Raw genomic sequence first — 18853 nt, 5'->3', positions numbered from 1 at the left:
CAGGGACACCTCGGGCTGGCTCTGCAGCAGGACCTTCCCTTGGCCCATGCTCACTTCTGCAGACAGCTATGGCCATGAGCCTCACACACTCCTTGCTTTTTGGGGCAAATCCCTTCGGCTTTGGTAATTTAACGCTCTGAAAGGGGCCAAAGACTTAACCCTCTTTTTCTGAAAAAGCAGATGGTGGGCAGTTCTTCAGCCCACTGAATTAAAAATAAATTCTTTTGACCCAAGTAGCCTCCAAGCACATATTTTGGGAAGGAATTACTTTCCCACACATGGTGCACTTCCCCTCTTTTACTGCTAACAAAATCCCAGTGTTTGATGCAAACAGCCCCAGGATATGTTCATGAATAGCTCATCAAATAGCTCACAATCAGCCCCTTGAGAAAAGCAAAACGTGCTTTCTAATGTAACCAGTTAGTTTGAGTTTTGAATGTTTTGCATTTGCAACTGAGGCCCTGTAAGCAATTCTAATTGTTGTCAGTAGGTGAGATACTTCTGAACAAAGAAATCACTTTTACCTGGCATGTACCTGGTCATACAAAAGAATGGATGTTTGGAGAGTGTGTTTTTATAATGTCATATGTTCAAGATGGGACACACACAGAGTGTACAACATCTCTCCTTTATACTTTTCTTTTATAAATACATAGTTCTAAGAAATTATAATTTTTGCTTGGCAGGAAAGGTCAAGGACTCAGTAGTAAACACCTGTCAAGCCTCCTGGACCTCCGTTCTGGCCATCCACAGTCATAGGGTGCTACTTCAAATTATTTTTTTCAGTCAACAGTAGCAGACATAAGCCCCAGGGCACCAACGTGCCCCCTTTCTGTATCATCAGCAACAGAAATCAGTTTTAAATTTTTAGAATTTCCAATTCCCAAATGTAAAAAATTATGTATTTTCGCATGCAAACTATGATGGCTTTTGCTGACGTTTTTAACATTTCACAGGGCCAAAGAGGATTCAGATTTCTGAAGTTTTACAAAATAGAGATGCAAATGTCATAGAAAGCACAGCAAGGACGAAAGTTTAATCACCCTGAAAAAACCTCTCTTACTGAAGTATCCATAGAATCACAGCTTCACCCAGAGTGCACTGATACCACCTTACCCTGTCCATGAGCCATTCTGGAAATGCAGAGCATGCCAGCCCCAAGTCTGGTTCTAGTGCCCGTTCTTATGCACAATTGTCTCCAAAATCTGCAGCAGCACAAGCCAAGGTGAGGGCAAAGCCCATTCTGAGGATGCCTTGGGGACCCTCCACGCCTGTTCCGAGCGCAGGGGACAGCAGGTTCTGCCACAGCAGCAGAAATTACATTACGTGTTAGTAAATGCAGCACTTAGAGTAGCAACTAAATAGTCCTATCTCAGAGTTAAATGTTCAATTCTTCATAAATGCAGTACCTAAACCAGTTAACTCCCACCTACACCCCAGACATCCACCTATACCTGCTTGTGTAAATTGTATTTTCCACTCCACTCCCTAGCCCTTCTCTCAGCACAGTCCTCAAGCCCTCAACCAGGCACAAGCCAACTTCTCACCTGGCTGTTAGTAATTACCTGTTGGTAATTACCTGAGCACCTGCCCCACCCACAGCAGCTGTGCAGGTCCCTGACTGCTGGGAGAACAGGCTTGAAATGCAGACCCAACCCCAGAACAACAACAACAACAAAAAAAAACCCAAAAAACCAAAAACAACCAAAAAAACCCCCAAAAAAACCAAAACAAGACAAAACAAAACAAACAAACAAACAAAAAAAAAAAAAAACAAACCCAAAAAACCCCCAAAACAAACAAAAAAAAACACCACAAAGAAACAAACAAACAAACAAAATTTACGACATTTTTAAATAATTTCAGACTGGTAAAAGATCAGGACATAAAGAGATTTGTTTATTCCCTTCAAGAAAAAGTTTACATCCTTCTCTGTGAAGGGAAGTCACGGTTTTTTGTTGAAGCAGAAGAAGCATGTTTTATGAGCCCAGTTTCCTACCTCTCTTGTCCCTGCAGTGGGGACAAGCCTTTGTTCCAAGTTTGACTGAAGCTTCGGGAAGCAGCTTTGCCTGCAGAGGGCACACAGAAGCATGACACCTTTGCCTCCTGTGCACCTACAATTTCTACACCATCATTATCACTGCTCGGGTGACTGAGCAAGCTGACAGAGTGTGACAGATAGTCTGTCGTGTACAGAAAGTCACAGAAAGAAGAAGGGAGGGAGAAAACAGGGAAGATGACAATGCAAAAGATGTTGAAGGAGTGTGGCAAGGATTGAGGATTAAGAGACAGAAATAAGAAGAGACCATACCCCTTAGCTGTCAAGTGCTGAGGGGAAACTGCAAGTACTTGCATATTTGAGCTCACCACCTGGACTTGCATGCCTTGTCCACATTACCATTATTTCAATAATTTTGATTCCTGGACAAGCTGCCAGGTCCCCAGTACCAGTCCTACCTCCCTTCCAGAAGTCTCTGGGCAGAGAGTTGAAAATAGATCAGGGATTACCTGTTACTCCATAAGCATTCAAGACAGCCAGAGAGCTTCCAGGAAAAAGGCCTTAGTGAGTGCCCAGAACAAAGAGATTTTAAGCAAGTGGAAGAAGGAGGTATTGATGGAGGATCACAGCTCTGTTGAGGTTTAACCTTTCAAAGGTTTGTTGCTTTTGAAATAGAGATTTTTGGAGCTCCCTTGAGTTAGCAATATGAATTCAGCATTTAAATTTTAGCTTGTAGAATTATGTGTTGAATTTTAACCTATAACTTAAGAAACCTTTTCACACAGGCTCAGCTGTGACCAGCAAGACCTGGGCCTGGAGCTGCAGCTGGTCTCCTCTGCTCTGCAGGTGCTCTCGTCCTCAGTGGGAACTGGGGGAGGCCAAAGGACACTGGTTCTTCTGATCCTGCAGATGAAGTTCGGCACATCTCCTGGACAGGGACAGCAGATGGGACATCTGGGAAGCAAAGGGAACACTGAGTCAGTATGGGGACGTTTCCCTTGGCAGCAGCTGCACTTCCATCAGGGAAGAGGAAATGTCAGAGCCTCCCCAGGAGGGTCAGAAAGAGAAAGCAGCCGAGCGGGCCAGGCTGTGGCAAGCACAGCCGCGGCGGGACCGTCCCGCAGCCCCGGCAGCCCGGCAGAGCCGGCACAGCTCCCGGGCCCTGCCGGCACAGCTGCCTTGCCCAAGGACAGCCCCTGTGCCAGCCGGGGCAGCTGCGCTGAGCAGCCCCAGCACGGGCAGGGCCCACGGCCACAGCCCACGCCAGCCTCAGCCCCACCCTGCCTCCCCGGCCCTGAGGCCTCACCCGGGCTCTCTCCAGGCTGGCAGCAGCAGGGCCCTGCTCACTGCTCCTGCTGCTGGCACTCAGCTTCTCCCTGCTGGCTCCTGGCAGTCTCCGGCTGTTCTCAAGGTTTTCTTTGCAGCTGTGGCAAAAGTGGAGGCTCTGGAATTGGTTCCAAGGCCTGTCAGAGCTGCAGTCCCAGAGCCCTCTGTGCTCCCTGCTGGCCCCTCCATCCCCTCAGCCCCACCCATGCTCTCGCCAAACCCCCAGCCCCCTTCAGCTTCTTCAGCCCCTCACAGTCCTCTCACCTCCCTCAGTCCCTTCTGACCCATCCCATCCCCTTAGACCCGCCAGCCCCTCAGCCTGTGCCACTTGCCTGTCACCTCAGTGCCACCATGGCCCTGGGCTGCCCCACAGCCCTCAGCCCCAGCAGCAGCTCAGGGTCAGCGTCCCTTCAGCGCCACCGCCCCCTCAGCCCCCTCAGTCTCACCGTCCTTCAGCAGCTCCTCAGGGGACAGTGCCTGGGGCCACCGGCAGCTCCCAGCGCTCCAGGGACACCCGGGGCTGGAGCTGCTGCTGCGCCCGGCCCGGCCGCCAGCTCGGACCCAGCCCAGGGAGAGGGGACAGAGGGGGCACAGGGGGAAAAGCACGAGTGAGGGAGGAAGCAGAGCAGGGCAAGAGGTTAAAAAGAGGCGTCTACAGATATCAATCTATTTAGCTAAACCCCCATATACAAATATAAATATGCATTTACAAATGTATATATATAAATGTAACTATACACAGGTATAAGTGCAACTGTGCACATCTATAACTACACCAACACATCTAAAGCTATAACGATATACATCTAAAACAAAAAAAAAATTAACTGTACAGATCTCTACCTATATAGATAAATATAATTACATAAATCTATAAATACAACTACCTAGATAAATAAACATAACTATGCGCATCTATAAATATAACTAGAGACAGAGGAATTCTACCTGCCCGATGGTCACAGCCTCTCCCTCTGTCTCTTCCTGCCACACAGGGCAGCCCTCCTGCAGAGGTCGATCACACAGGATCTGGGAAGCAAAGGAAACACTGAGTCAATATTGGCCCTTGTGCACGTGTTCCTTGAGCACCAATTGTCCTTCTATGAGGGACTGTCAAAGATGGCCCGAAAGGCAAACTCTCACTTGGCAATTTGAAGCCTGCTCTTTAAAGAACAGGGATCCTTCCAAGTGTTCAAAACTGAATTGTGTAAAGCATTTAAGTATCCTGATAAAGTCTCAGCAAAGGCTTGAGCTTGAAACACAGACAGTCTCAGTGACAGAGAGACCTCAGTCCTCACTGAAGTGGCCGAAGCTGAAGCTGCTGGGAGCTGAGTTATGAACCAAACTGGGACACCCAGCTTGGTGACACAACTGCCACAAGGTCAGCTTTATTCCCTGCTCTCTTGCCACAGCAGTGGACTCAGTGTCAGAGCCTCTGGAGAAGCGTGGAGGGCAGGGCTTGGGGAGGTTGTGCCAGTGCAGGATTTGAACTAAAGGCACCAGGCAGCACCAGCCCTGCAGACAGGAACTCAACTCTGCTCATCTCCCTTGCTGCCAGAGGCAGGCTCAGAGCAGCCATCTCACACCTCTCTAAACCAATGGGGGCTCTGTCCTTACCAAGCTCCTCAGGCTCTGGCAAACTGTTCTTCTCAGTGCCAGATGAGGCTTCCTCTGCTGCAGCCTGGTTCACAGGCTCGCCTCCAGAAGACTCAGGCACAACATTAATATTGCCCTTGAAAGAACAATGGAAAGAAAGAAAACTCAAGATCATTTGGTATTTTCTTGGAATCATATCAGAGATACAGTTTCTCTTCTTCTCCATGTAAGCTCTCAGCTCAGCCTCTTACTTTCCCCTCCAATGGAGTTACCTGTGCAGAGGGAGACCTTTCAGGCAGGGATCTCCCGGATCATTTGCTCAATGGCAAAGCCAAGATCCACTGGTGACTGCTCTTCCCCAGGTGTGTTCTGTGTGGAGCTGGACACTGTCAATGCTGCACAACCAGCACTGCCAGCTGGAGTGCTGGACGCTAAAGTGCCTGGGGGGGCTGCAAGAATCCAAACATATTGGTCAGGCTCCACAATGTGGCTCTGGGACACAGATCTCTATTGCTGCCTTGGATCAAACATCACAGGAAGCATGCAGGAAAAAAAACAGGCAGAGAATTTTTTGGCCTTCTAGGTTCCTCTTCCTAATAGGCTTGACAATTTCTGGCTGAGAATGACAGAGCCTTGTGGAAAAATACTTCAAACGTCACTTTTCATTACGTTTTGGAAAAACAAGGCTACAACTCTTTTCCTGCCTCGTGGGTTGAAGGCTGGGGGCTGCTGCTCCCTGTGGAGCTGCTGGAAGCTGCAGGGCTGGACCCTGAGCACCTCCCGCTGGGCGGGCGGTGGCCGTTCCCCGTAGAGCTCCTGGAAGCGGCTCGGCCCCTCCCGCCGGGCCGGCACTGGCTGGTCCCTGTGCAGCAGCAGGAAGCCGCAGGGCGGGCACCGGGCGAGCAGCGGCCGCTCCCGGGGCAGCGACTGGAAGCGCCTGCACCGGTCCCGCTCGTCCGGCAGCGGCCGCGCCCCGGGGAGCTGCCGGGAGCCGCAGGGCGGGTGCCTGCGGCCCTCCCGGCCCGCCGCCGGCCGCCGCCTGTCGGCCGCGCTCCGGCGCCTGACGCGGAGCAGGAGGTCGGGGCGGTCGCGGCGGAAGCAGGGGCTGCTGTAGTGCAGCCAGCCCCCGGCATCGCCCGGCGCAGCCGTGCCGAGCCAGCCCGGCACCTTGCGGAAGCTGTAGCGGTAGAGCTGGTGGACGAAGCTGCGGAACTGCGCGGCCCTGAAGGGGCGCAGCACCGGACCCGCCCCAGCGCCACCGCCCCCACGGGCGGGACCCGGGCCGAGCAGCTCCCGCTCAGAGAGGGAGCGGTCGACGAGCAGCCCCTGGGCCCGGCTGTCCCAGCGCACGGAGCGGACGCGGGGGCTGTTCACCAGGCACCACAGCTTGGCGGGGCGGCTCCTGGGGCTGGCCGGGCTCCGCACGGCACGGCAGGGAAGGGCAGGTTACAGCAGGACTCGGCGGGCAAGGCAGGCAGGGAGGGCAGGGCAGGGCACTGAGAGCAGCGGCGGGCTCTGTCCCTGCGCTGCATCCCGTGCCTGGGTCACCATCGGTGACAGGGAGGAAGGACATTGCTCTGTCTTGCCTGGGGAAAGGATGAAAAGGGGGCATTAGAAAACATTCATTTGGTCTCCTTTTCAGCAGACTGGCTCTTTTTATCTCACCAGGTCTGCCTGTCTTTGGCAGAGTTGGCACATTTCTCATGATTTGGAGTCAGCTACAGCAGCAGGAAGGGGCAGCAATTTTGTCTGCATTGTCATCCAAGCTAAAGTGCTGGCCCATGGGTGGATGTTGCTTTACCCAAGGAATACAGATAAACACGAATAGATTCTAGACAAAACAAGGGATTCAGGGTACTTGCGGTTCAGTTGTTTTGGTTTAACTATCAGCTTGTCTACAGGAACAAATCAGCTGTGAATACTAAAAGTTCTTAGCAGAGACTTTTTTTCTGGGCCTGTGCAATGCTCTAAATTTATTTTTGTCCCCTACCACAATATTTCCTGTAAGTTGACCAGACTGCATCACAGAAACTCCAGGCAGAAAATTGATGAACATCAAAAATCCATGGCTAAAGCCTCTCCCTCAGCTCTGGAGCCACCACACAAGCTGTTGATACAGCCTTTTGTAAGGAAGGGGCATGGTACCACCACAGTGATGTTTCCATAACCAAGGTGCAGATGTGAGATGAATGGCCAAGATGAAGGCCAAGATGAAGGAGTGCCTCAAGAGTAAAGTAAACTGCAAATCACCAGGAAAAGAAAGAAAAAATACCCAGGTATGTTCATGCACAGGCACGCACACTGATATTTCTCAAGGGGGACTGGTTTGATAAAAATTATGACCTTTTTTCCTCTACCCTATTTTGTTTTCCAGTACTAAAAACATTGCAAGTGCCTGAGGCGTAAGTCAGAGCAAGCCTCCATTATCACTGCAGACACTTGGCAGCTTTGCTCATCAGGCTTCCTAGGATCTGACTGAGTGACCTTGTTTGGTGGGAAGGCACAGATGGAGTCTGGCAGTAAATCTTGTTCATGTAGCAAGTATTCCTGCTGCTGGATGAGGTTTGCACCTCGTACGAGCGTTTCTAGCCCCAGTAAACAACCACTGTTCCCTCCTCCCACTGTCAGCCCCTTATTTCATGCCACCAGGTACTCCAGCACTTCTTTTTACTGTCAGTTACCAAAAATAAAGAGAACATCTCGCTGTGAGTGTAGGATGATCTTTCTCTCAAAGGCAGTCATGCACCTCACTTCTAGAGAAGCTGATGTTTGCTTTTAAATTTGGTTGTGTTACCTGATAGACCCTAAGGCTTTCTTCTGCTGTGAGTCTGTTCCTGAGCTTGAGAAATAATTCTATGATAGGAATGCAGTTTTTTACTAAAGTCATACTCACACAGTTTACAATACAATATAAATAACTAATATATAAGTAATAAATAAAAGGTTTATCTATCAGCCAATTTTAAATGGTCTAAAATTTCAGGATGTAGCCTATTTAGTTTCAGTGAGAAAATAAAAAGCTGCTTTTAAAGTTCATTCAGCTTCTAAAGGGCAATGCTAAAAATGTGACACCACCTTGGTTCAGTGAATGCCTTTGGGTAAAAGAAGAGGGATACAAGAGTAACTGAAATATTTAAGTAAAATTCAGTGTTGTGACCCTGAACACCAGGACAAAATTCACATTGTATAAGCCATATTTCTAAGTGCAATAAACCATATCTATAAGTGATATTTTCTAAGTGTTTTGCACTGCTGAAGTACAGTGGCAAAGCTGAGAGTGGTTAGGGACTCCCATTTTTCAGTTCTGCCTTCAGATTTATTTACTAAGTTCCCCATCCAAAGGCAGATGTGAAGACATCATTCCAAAGCAACAGCTTTGCATATTTTGAAATGATATTCCATCCTGCTTTGCAGATGAAAGAATCAAGCTTGACATCAGAAACCAGGATGGATTTCTAGTGTCTCTTCCCTGACCACTTGGTTCTACAGGCTAGTTCAGGGCTCCCGCACAAAGAATTCTGAGCCTGACTCCAAGGAAAAGCAGCTTTCTGCTGCCTGTGCCTGTCCCTGCAGGAGGGGCTGCTGCAGGGTGCTCTGCAGCACCTGGTGACTTGGATTGCTGAGAAGGAAGGAAGGGAACAGACAGAAGCCACCACATGGCTTTTACTGCTGCCTTTGCACCCCTCATCCCTCTTCTAAAAGCCAGCAAGGCTCTGCAATGGAAAGCCAGCACTGCTCACAGCCCTACTGAGGCTTATAGTGCCTGCTTGTTTGTTTTTAAACACGATAATTTATCTTATCCCATGGGTGTTTCTGCCAAGTTCTTGTTGCTTCCAAGGTTCCAACACTTTATTATTTAAAACTCCTCTGTGCTGCTTGCTCCTGTAGGGATTATGAAAAGAAATTAAATTTAGGGCACCAAAGATCATCACAGGCAGAGGAATAAAACCTCCCTGCAAGCTTAATTAAGACAAGAAGATGGGCTGATAACAGATAATATTTTGCTAACTAGTCACCAAAGGTAGGAGAAGGTAGGCCTGCAGAAAAGGACACACTATTACTATTAAAAAATGCATAATATTACAATATAATAATTATATTATATTATATTATATTATATTATATTATATTATATACTATTATTATTAAAATCTTTAAGTTGCATAGAAGGTGATATCCAGGTACTGATACAACAGGAATGGGAAAGGCTTCTCAGGGTCTGATGGGAAAGAAATGAGCAGAGTGTGTTAAACAGACAAATGGGACAGAGGAAGATGTTCTAGGCAGAAATATGCTGGAAATATTTTGAAGCAGAGTCCTGGCAAAGTGTTTTCAACGTTGTTGTTAATAAGGCTTGAATAACACTGGTGTATCTTGACCTTGGCTTCGGGCTTTCAAGCAAGTGAAATTATGTGCTGGTATGACCCATGACTTCAGAGAGGTGTCCCTTTCCTGTGCCTGTGCTAGGGGTCTAAATAGTCACCTAATCTATGTTGCTTGCTCCTTTGAAACGACTCAGTAGTGTAAGAGATAACTACATCTGTTTTCAGACAATAAAACTTTATATAATTCCTTGGGAAAAATCCTCCCTCAGTGTGTGCATGTAGATAATCTGCACACTTCACAGGAAATATATGCTGGTCAGCATAAGTTCTGTAAATTTAATAATAATAATTAAAAATGTAGGCAAATATATTTTAGCTTTGCCTTTTCCTCAGTGAGGACTAATTGGGATTTGCATGTTATGAAGACTTTTTAAAGATGTGAGCTGATATTTGTGCCAATTTTGCACGCTGGATTTCACAATCAGATTGATTCTTTCTGAGATTGGTAGGTCAGGATTGTCAAGCCCTTCCTTCCACTTGTCCTTGTTCACTGGAGCTATTTTCTTGTGAGAGTGGCTCTGTATTGCAGGGATCAGAGCATTCCTTGCACTGCACTACCATTTCTGCAGGTGCCTGCAGCAATGAAGGAGCAAGCCTTGGCAATTCTCCCTGGTAAGAGTCTGTTCTCATGGGTAAATGACACAGCCATGGAAGTGGAGCCTCAGATTGCTCCTGCATCTCTGCAGACACACTTGCAGAGAAAATATTCTGGTCCTAGGAAAACACCATTCCCTTCAGCTGACAGGCTCTGCAATGAAAGCCTGGGGGAGCTGCAAGAAGTGAAATTCAGATTGCCTTCATTTTATCTAAATATTTATCAAAATAAAACTACTTTTTTTTTCCCCTGCAGAAAATTCATGTTTCCATTGCTAGTTGATTTTACCCAATTCATCCTAAACCATGCAGATTTTTTTGGTGAGGTGTTGTTTTTCGTTACATGCAAATGCAATTTCCCCTGAATAAAAATTCTCCATTTGTACTGTACTATTATTGTTGGGTTTTTTACCTAACTTGCTAAATTTATAAATGGAAACCTTCAGCAATGAATAAACTATTCTCAGACAAAAAAAAATACCTAATGCAAGTGCTGTACTTTTTATCTCTATGTTGAGTTTCTCTATTGAGCTATACTTGACAAATACTTGAATTACTGAGATGTTGGTTTTTCAAACACCAAAACAAATTTGCCACTGATTATGGCCACCTGGAAATGTCCTGGAGAAACATTTTGCTTCACAAGGCTGGATTTGCTGCTAACAGTACAAACTTATTTCCTGTTTATTTGTTGAAATAACTGTGCTTATTTCTGTAAATTTGGATTAGGACTAGTTTATTTCACATCACTAATGGGTAGCTCACAAAATAGCCATTAAAAGTTTTCAGATTATTAAAAATACTGAAGGGGAAATAAAAATTTATCACTACATCATTAATTTAACCATAATTCTTTACCTTCCTATAGGCCAATGTCAACACCTTTAAAGCAAGCTCTGAAGGCAAAGTCAATGAGTTGTGTTTTGGAAGGTTTCTGATTTAATTTAAATCCATGCAAATCCAGTGTAACACCATTCAAGTGTATCAATAATTGAAAAAACGTTCCACTGAAATTAGCTTTATATGTGGGGGAAATACTTTTTTTTTTTTTTTTACAAAACTAGTCATCCTTTAAAAAAGCCCAGCCAAGAAGAACAATGGTCTGATTTTCATGGGAAATTTTAACAAAAAGTGATGTAATATTACTTCTCTGTATTCTCATATGATATATAAAATAATCCTACAGGACTCTGGAGCTTTTTAAGGACTGGCAACACCTCCAATGTCCTTGATATGTGTCATGGCATGGATTATTGCTCAAATCAATGCATAGCAATTTCCAGTCAAGGGAAACAACTGTCCATTGGTTTGCTCTGATACATTTTCAGAGTATCCCTACAGCCTCCCATGGATGTGCAGCTGCTCAGTTACAGCTTAATTGCATGACCCCGTAGGCTGACACCCAAGGAGTGCTCGTGGTAGGTGGTGACATTCAGAACAAAGCAAAAAAGCAAATACAGTGAAGACTGCAGCTCACACAGGAAGGGAAAGCAGACCATGTGAAAAGAAAGATGTCATTCTGTCATACAGTTGTCACACATGTTCTTGTTTACAAATCTCTAGGGTGTGTGTGTGGCCCTAAAATGCCCACTCTGCCCATCAACTTATCTGAAGACACACAAAAACACTGTTCGTTTCTTATCTACAGGAGAAAGAATAAACCAGAAGAGAAGAAAACAACCAGTATCTTTCTCACCAAAGCTCCCGGAGAATCTCCTTGTTAAAACCAAGCAAACACCTTTCAGCAAGGCTAGTGTGCTAGACAGCATCACCAGCCACTGGGGAAATTGGAAGGCACCTTCAATCTTCTAGATATTCCAGATTTGGGAATATTTACTGCAACAGAAACTGGCCAAAAGCAGCAATTTTATGGCAGGTATTCAGACCTCACCATACGCTACCAAATACACCTGGTCCAGGGAATAATCCTTTTTGTCACACATAATTGCATTGTGGAGTTACAGGAAATTGGTTGGACAGAGAATTTCTACCCAGCTCCCAGCTCTGTCTCCTATGATGCTTCAAATCAGGTTTAATTATTCCTTTTTTTTTTTTTTCCTGGCAGGATGTTGTGATGGTTTTATGCCAAAAGGTTTGAAGAAAACTCACTTTTAATGCAGCATTTATGGCATGGCTTTTAGATATTTTACTGCTTACTTGAAACAATATTTGGACATTTTGTTATCCACTTTGGAAAACTATTTTATATACATTTCACACTACATCCATCTTAAGGAATGTCTTAAAGAAATTACTGTAACTTAAGGAGCCAACAAACAATAGATATAAAAATGATGTGTGCATAAATAAGACAATGGAGAGCTTAGAAAATAATTCCATCAGTCTATATCATCTTTTTCCAGACTAATGTTTTAAAAGAGCAGCACCTTTTTCTTTGTGACAAGGCTTTTCTCCGTGCCTAATAAGATTCTTCTATGTCCTAGGAGTAACCCATGCAATTTGAAGAAACAGGTGAAAGACAAAAAGATAATATAATGAAAGTCATAGACTGACAGGGAAAGAAAGAGTCTGTAAAGCAAAGTTGTCATATCACCATAATTTCTGTCACTGATCTAATACAGAACATGGTTCTTCAAAATATTCACCACATTTTCAGTACATGAGCCAATCCTTCTTTCTTAGGAAATGTGTTTATTGCTTGTGTAGTTACTAAGATTCAAGCACACACTTCAGATGCTTTCCTAAGTGAGATTACAGTAGGAAACAGTAGATTCTAGAGATCTTGCTTCAAGTGTTTCCACTTCTGATTATACCTCCACTCCCTCTCTTAAGAAACCATTATTATTCAGTAATAAATTCCTCCAGAGATTTCTTGGAGGGTTTTTTAAGGATAAATGCTATAGAAGGGCAGATGTGTGCCATGTCAGCTGGCTGTAAAAGCATTGCTGCCAGGAACTGAAGTTTAGAACAAGAACTGCATCCTCACATATCACAGGAGAAGACAACGTTTTTGGTATCTGGGCAAGTTCATTTTAAAACTGAGGAAGCTGTTTATGTAAAAAGCACTAAAATACTATAAGTGACCACAAAACACACTTTCTCAAATTAAACATTCTGAGCTAGCTTCAGATTTAAACAAAATTTCCAACTATTGCTCTATGGAATATGACAAACTCAGTGGTGCTGACCACTTCCAGTCACCTAAGTGGTGTGGGAAAAACAGAAGGGATCAGGATTTCTTTTTCCAGGTGTCACCCCACACCCTAACTTTGCAAACTCTTCAAACTTTTTAAAATAGAAATGATAATGTGTCTTATCTATCTCCTTCTCATTCTGCAGCTAAACCAGTTTGATGATCTTACATGTTTTGGCTCTTTTCTCCTTGCTTGCAGTGTGGAAGAATGGGGATATGTGGCTTCTTTGGGGCATGGAAAGAGCTGACAGAAATGTTTCCTCTCCAGCTTGACATTATCCCTAGGAATATTCTGTTCCACATCACCTGAGGGACAAGCTGAGTGTCTCTGAGCCCCCAGGGTTTCTGTCTCCTATCAAGCACTGAGAGCACAGCTGAAATTCTGGAGCACAGGCAGCCCCAGACACCCCCACACTGCAGTTTGAGTGCTGCTGCACTTTCCTTGGGCAGGATTTGGTACCACAAGAGTGCAGAGTCTGGAAGAGAGACCTGAAGTGCTCACAGCAGGCTGCATTGCTAAACAGCCATTCACATGCCACGAGCCACTGTCTTGTGTTTCCAGTTAGCTGAAATTACAATTCCTGTGCCTGGAACACAAAGGTCTTCAGCACAAGGACAGCAGAACAATCTCACCATGTTCTGGTGGGCTTTCCACAAACCACTTGGCAGTAGCTTTATTCCTTCCTGTGCAAATGTTCAGGTTAACCTCAGCAAGCATGAGCTTTGAATACCTGCTCTGGGAGTCCATACTACCCATGGAGAAAAGGATTTCTAGTTAAAATTGCACTGTGGGCAGGACACACTCGATTCCTCTCCCTCTGTGCATGGGCTAGAGGAGATGTGGTTTGAACACTTCCAATTCTGGAAACTTACTTAGGGTCCTCAGTCAGAAATCATAAAGCCAGTCCTGAATGCTGCTATTGACAATAAAATAAAATAAAATAAAATAAAATAAAATAAAATAAAATAAAATAAAATAAAATAAAATAAAATAAAATAAAATAAAATAAAATAAAATAAAATAAAATAAAATAAAATAAAATAAAATAAAATAAAAATCAGGCTGCATGTACGTGCTGAAACGAAAGTTTGCAGTTCTGTCCAGTGACAGAGAACCATGAGAACTCTTCTATCAGTTGCATTTGGACAAAGCAGAGGAACACTCCTTCCTAGTGATAGAGAAGACATTTGTAGCCTCCATCTGCTGCTGAACACACCAGCCAGGCTTTCAGCCTTTTGCTCTCTGTAGGGAGCTGGTACAAGTCAGTCACCTTGGACTGAGACAGATCAAAGGTCTCCAAGTCTGGAATCCTTTCCAGCACCCCTCAGGGACCAGCACTGAGCCAGCCAGGAGTTAACACACAGTGCTTCCAGCATGTTTGCCATTCCAGGAATCCCTTTTCTTTTGCATGAACACCCATAAACATCCACACCTGTACAGTCTGGCTCTGACATACCCATTCAGCACTCTGCCTCGTGTTTCCCCAGCCTCTCCCTCAGCTTTTGTGGGCAAAGCACCCTGTGCACCCAGGCGTTCTGCAGAGCCACACTCTGAGCCTGCTGAGCCTGTCAAAACAACTCTGTTGTTGTGGTAGCCAAGAATATAGGGTTTTTTCTCCACTGGGAAAGTCTCAGACACACGAGGTGGTTTCTGAGTTTTAAATTGTACTGGACACAGGAGGTTTTACAGAGGGTCACCCACTACTGATTAAAGAGAACAGCTTGCCTTCTGTGCTATAATTCAATCCATTGTTCCTGTACCTCCACTTGCTAGGCCTGTTATTACCTTTTTCCCAACCCTTTTCTACAACATCCTTCTCTCTACAGATCTAATTCAACTACTTTTGCTAATGCCATTATATGATTTTCTTCTGAATAGGGAAAATGTTTTGATTAAAAACCTTGACATTATGTTCAGGATAATCTACCAACCAGTTTCTCAGATGACAGCTGATAGAAGGCAGCATGTATCTAAAGAGTTTACAATCATATCCCTGTGTTATCTTAATTAATGCAGTAAGACCTGTGCATAGAATTCACTCTCTTCATAATATATTGACAGCTGACCTCATTCCTCCATGGCATTTTTAAAATGCATTTATTGTGCTGCAGTGTGAAAACTTATAGAGAAACCCTCTATTACAGAGGAAATTCACATATTGTAATATTTACTTATAATAATTAGTCTCAAGGTGTTCTGAAAGATACAACCAAAGGAATAGAATGAGAGTCCATGAAGACAACAATTGAGTGTGCTGCAAAACATATGCTTGTGGTATTTATCATGCTTTTCATGCATGAAAGGGAAATAAAGGCCTTCTACATCAACCATTTCTGTTACTATTCCATTTTTAAAATTTGTTTTCCTCTGGCCAGTGGTTTCAGTTTGGTTAGGATAAAAAGAAACAGAAAAAGAAAGGAAGAGAAAGAAGAGAAGGAAGAGAAGGAAGAGAAGGAAGAGAAGGAAGAAGGAGCTTCTGGTTCTTAATAATTCAATTTTTTTTTTACTGAGGAGTCCATAGCATTTTCTGGACCAAGGTGACACACACTTTGAATTGTATAAGCAATAAAAACCCATTACTGTGGACAAAGGCAACTCAATTTAAGAGTTGTAAAAATACTTGAATATGAGAAGCTGGAGAGTACTCTTGTTATAATTTATTGATTTGAATAGAGATATGTGTTTCAAAATGGCCATTCCACTAGCCAAAGTTCTGATCTGACTGCTAACCAAAGCAAACAGAACAAGCCACAGTAAGATGACCTTTTGCTTTGTACTTTGGTGGGTTTTTAGCTTATCCAATTGACATGTGATCACAAAGAGGCCCCAGTTAAGTATAGTTATATCATCTACACAGACTTGGAAAATCTTGTAACTACTGTCTGGTACTAAGAACAGTAAAGACATGAGAGGTTTTGCCACTCTGCTAGACTTGTCCCGTGTGAGTCAGATGGTTTGGTGTGGAGCAGGGTGGCACCTCCACAGACAAGGGGCGTGAGTCAGCCCCTGTGAATGCCCTTGTGGGGCACAGCTGGGAGGGACATTGGCCCAAAGTGGCTTCCCAGGGAGCTCCAGCTGCTCTTCCCTCCAAGCTCAGCAGCAGGATTTCAAGCCTGAGAGCTGTCCTGAGCTGCTCTTTGTGGCCAGGTTTGTTTGTGTGAGGTGGGGCACAGCCTGGCTGCTGATTTCACCAAGTCAGCTTCTTTTCCATCTGTCTCTTGGGGCTGCCCCGCTGCTCTCTCTTGTCTTTCATGCTTCACAGAGGGATGTTTTGGCTATTAAGCCAAAGGCTGGCTCAAAAACTGTGCCCTTCTGTGGAGCATGAAAAGCAGCAGGGAAGAGCAAAGCACCTATGGCTCCTGGAGAAAAGCTGGCAGGGGCTGAGAAGCCAAATCCTCTGTACACTGAAGTTAAATATCTCAGATGGAGTGAAAGGACAGATGGAGCCAGACAGAAAAGCAGTGCCAATGTTGTATAGCACTGAAGTTTAGAAAAGTGATACAAAATTCAGCAAGAATGTGACCAATGTGACTGGAGACATCAAGGGAGGGACAACATTTGAAATCTCCATCCTCACTCAAACCAGATGGTGTGAGTATCTTGAAGCCAGTATCAATCTGAATTCTTCTACATTGTAACTTCCTAAGGTGTATCATACTATGCAAATGTCCTCAGGAATTGAATTGTGATCACATATAGACTGAAAAAAAAAAAAGAATTATTTTCTCACACCTTGTACCGTTCCACAGGAATCAGCAATAATGTGTTACACAAAGAAAAAAAGGAGAGTACACATCTCAGCCGACACCTCGTCCTCCATTTTAATTGTAACAGCCTCCCAGAAGACTTTTTGCTCTTTAAAACTCATCTTTTCATGCAATTCACCACACACTCTTCATATAGCTCTCACCACTCTCTTCTTCGACAGCTTCCTAAACACTTAATAATCCTGACTCTTGACATTTAAGAATCTGTTTTGCTTCAGAAAAATGCCAAATCCACCATACTAATCTCCATCTTACCCACCTCACTGCTCCCTCTCCCACTTATGCTCCAGATGGGCTCAGGAAAATTTTCTCAATTATTTTTATTTTTCCCTTTTAAGCTTCCTTATTAAAAAACAACAACAACAACAACAAAAAACCAACCCCCCCCCAAAAAAAACCCAACAAACAAACAAAAAAAAAACCAAAAAAACCAACCAAACAACCCCACCCAACCAATTTTTATACGAAAATCTCAAATTTTCTCCCAATTTTCAAGTCCCAAACAGTGCATGCCAGATACTATTTCTTAGACCTGCATTAAGTTTTCACTGTCACACAGCTATTCTCCAAAGCTGCTGTTCACCTGCTTCTTAACCTTCTACAAGTCTGGGTTTTTCCACAGTGTCCTCATTATTATCTGAATTTCTGAGGCACTGTGATCCTCCTCCAGCAAAGTGCTGAGAGGAAAAGGAAAGGCCAGTGCAGCTGTTCCAGTCTCCTCCCACCCCATTCCCCTGCTGATATTCACACCTTCCTCTCTTCACAAAGGAGACTTTCCAGTCTGGTTTTTTCCAAAACATCATCAGATGGTTGCTTGTGAATACAGGAGGACCCTGTGGAAAATCCTATGGGATACACTGCAGTAACAGTTTTGTCTGTTCTGGGATTTTGGAAGCTTTCCCTTGCCACGCAGGAGTTTTTGGTCCATTACAAACACAGTTATGAGGAATATGGGTGAGACTGAAGCTGCCAGAGGTCAGGCAGACTTGTCTCCTGAGTTTCAGACAGAAGGAATCAAGACAGGGACAGAATTATGAATCATCACCTTTCAAGATGTTTTGGGTTCAATCCATGCCTCAATCCAATCTCTGACCCACTGAACTTCTATTTTCAAACAATAAATCCCCATGACCTACTTCACCACTCTTGCCACCTGCCCAGTAAATCAGGGCAAAATAATAACAGGGAAAAAAAGTGAAAAATGTTACCTCTCAACACTCTCAGCTATTAAGCTGCCTACTACTGAAACTAACACCCAGTCAGGTTGTTAGTAATGCTAAATTATTAGATTTATCTACATTCTCACGCCTACACTTACAACTAATAATACGTGTTTGTATAAACATAATTTCACACACAGACACTCTATATAAGTACAATAAACATACTCAGAAGGCATTTTAGGCACTGGTTGAAACAAAATATTGAGGTGTGTCAGAGTCAATAGACAGAGGAGGGGGAGCTGTGTTTTATGTCGAGGAAGGATTTGTTCTTCTTTTGTTCCTGTTTATTGTGGGAGCAGTTATTTTTTGTTAGTTCACTTTGATCCTACATGAAATCAAGTGAAACTTGTGAAAATGAAAACAAAGAATTCTCTACAAGTTTGAACACATTTGGTTGCTTGTGCTTCATTGGCCAAACCAAGTAGTTTTTAATTTTGCTGGTGTTTGCAGGCTTATTTCTATATTCATGTTTTGAAAATACAATGACAAAACCCAATTCACTGGCTGTGAACATTTCATCAAAATTTTGGTTTTCAGAAGCACTTAATCCATGCCTAGAACTTAAAGGTCTCCAGTAGGAATGTGAAGGATCAGGTTTTAAATTACCAAAAAGTAAAACCCAAACTAGGTACCAATAGCACATTGCCAACATTAAATTTTTCACATCTCCCCTTTTAACCAATTTTGTTTTGATACATTGTGGATGAATAAAAGCAGTATTGTGTTTTTTGCAGAGGCTGCTTTCTACTGGACATACACATGGGGAAAATGCAAATGATATTTCCCTCATTCATTTTTGAATCACTGT

The 18853-nt window shown here is 44.1% G+C and overlaps 2 long non-coding RNA genes across 2 annotated transcripts; one reads left to right on the top strand and one right to left on the bottom strand.

Annotated features, from left to right (window-relative positions):
• Positions 1-888: 888 nt before the first annotated feature.
• On the bottom strand, positions 889-5716 carry LOC135292805 (uncharacterized). Its single transcript, XR_010354968.1, has 5 exons — positions 5194-5716; positions 4943-5057; positions 3306-4354; positions 1455-2953; positions 889-1299 (listed from the first exon to the last, which is right to left on the bottom strand). It is a non-coding gene; the product is annotated as an uncharacterized LOC135292805 (long non-coding RNA).
• Positions 5717-6372: 656 nt separating this feature from the next.
• Positions 6373-15382, top strand: LOC135292819 (uncharacterized). The gene is made up of 2 exons (XR_010354990.1): positions 6373-7197; positions 7296-15382. It is a non-coding gene; the product is annotated as an uncharacterized LOC135292819 (long non-coding RNA).
• The last annotated feature ends 3471 nt before the right edge of the window (positions 15383-18853 follow it).

Source organism: Passer domesticus, unplaced genomic scaffold, assembly GCF_036417665.1.
Source record: "Passer domesticus isolate bPasDom1 unplaced genomic scaffold, bPasDom1.hap1 HAP1_SCAFFOLD_51, whole genome shotgun sequence".
In the NCBI taxonomy this organism is placed as follows: domain Eukaryota; kingdom Metazoa; phylum Chordata; class Aves; order Passeriformes; family Passeridae; genus Passer; species Passer domesticus.
This window is presented reverse-complemented; position numbering and strand designations above follow the sequence as displayed.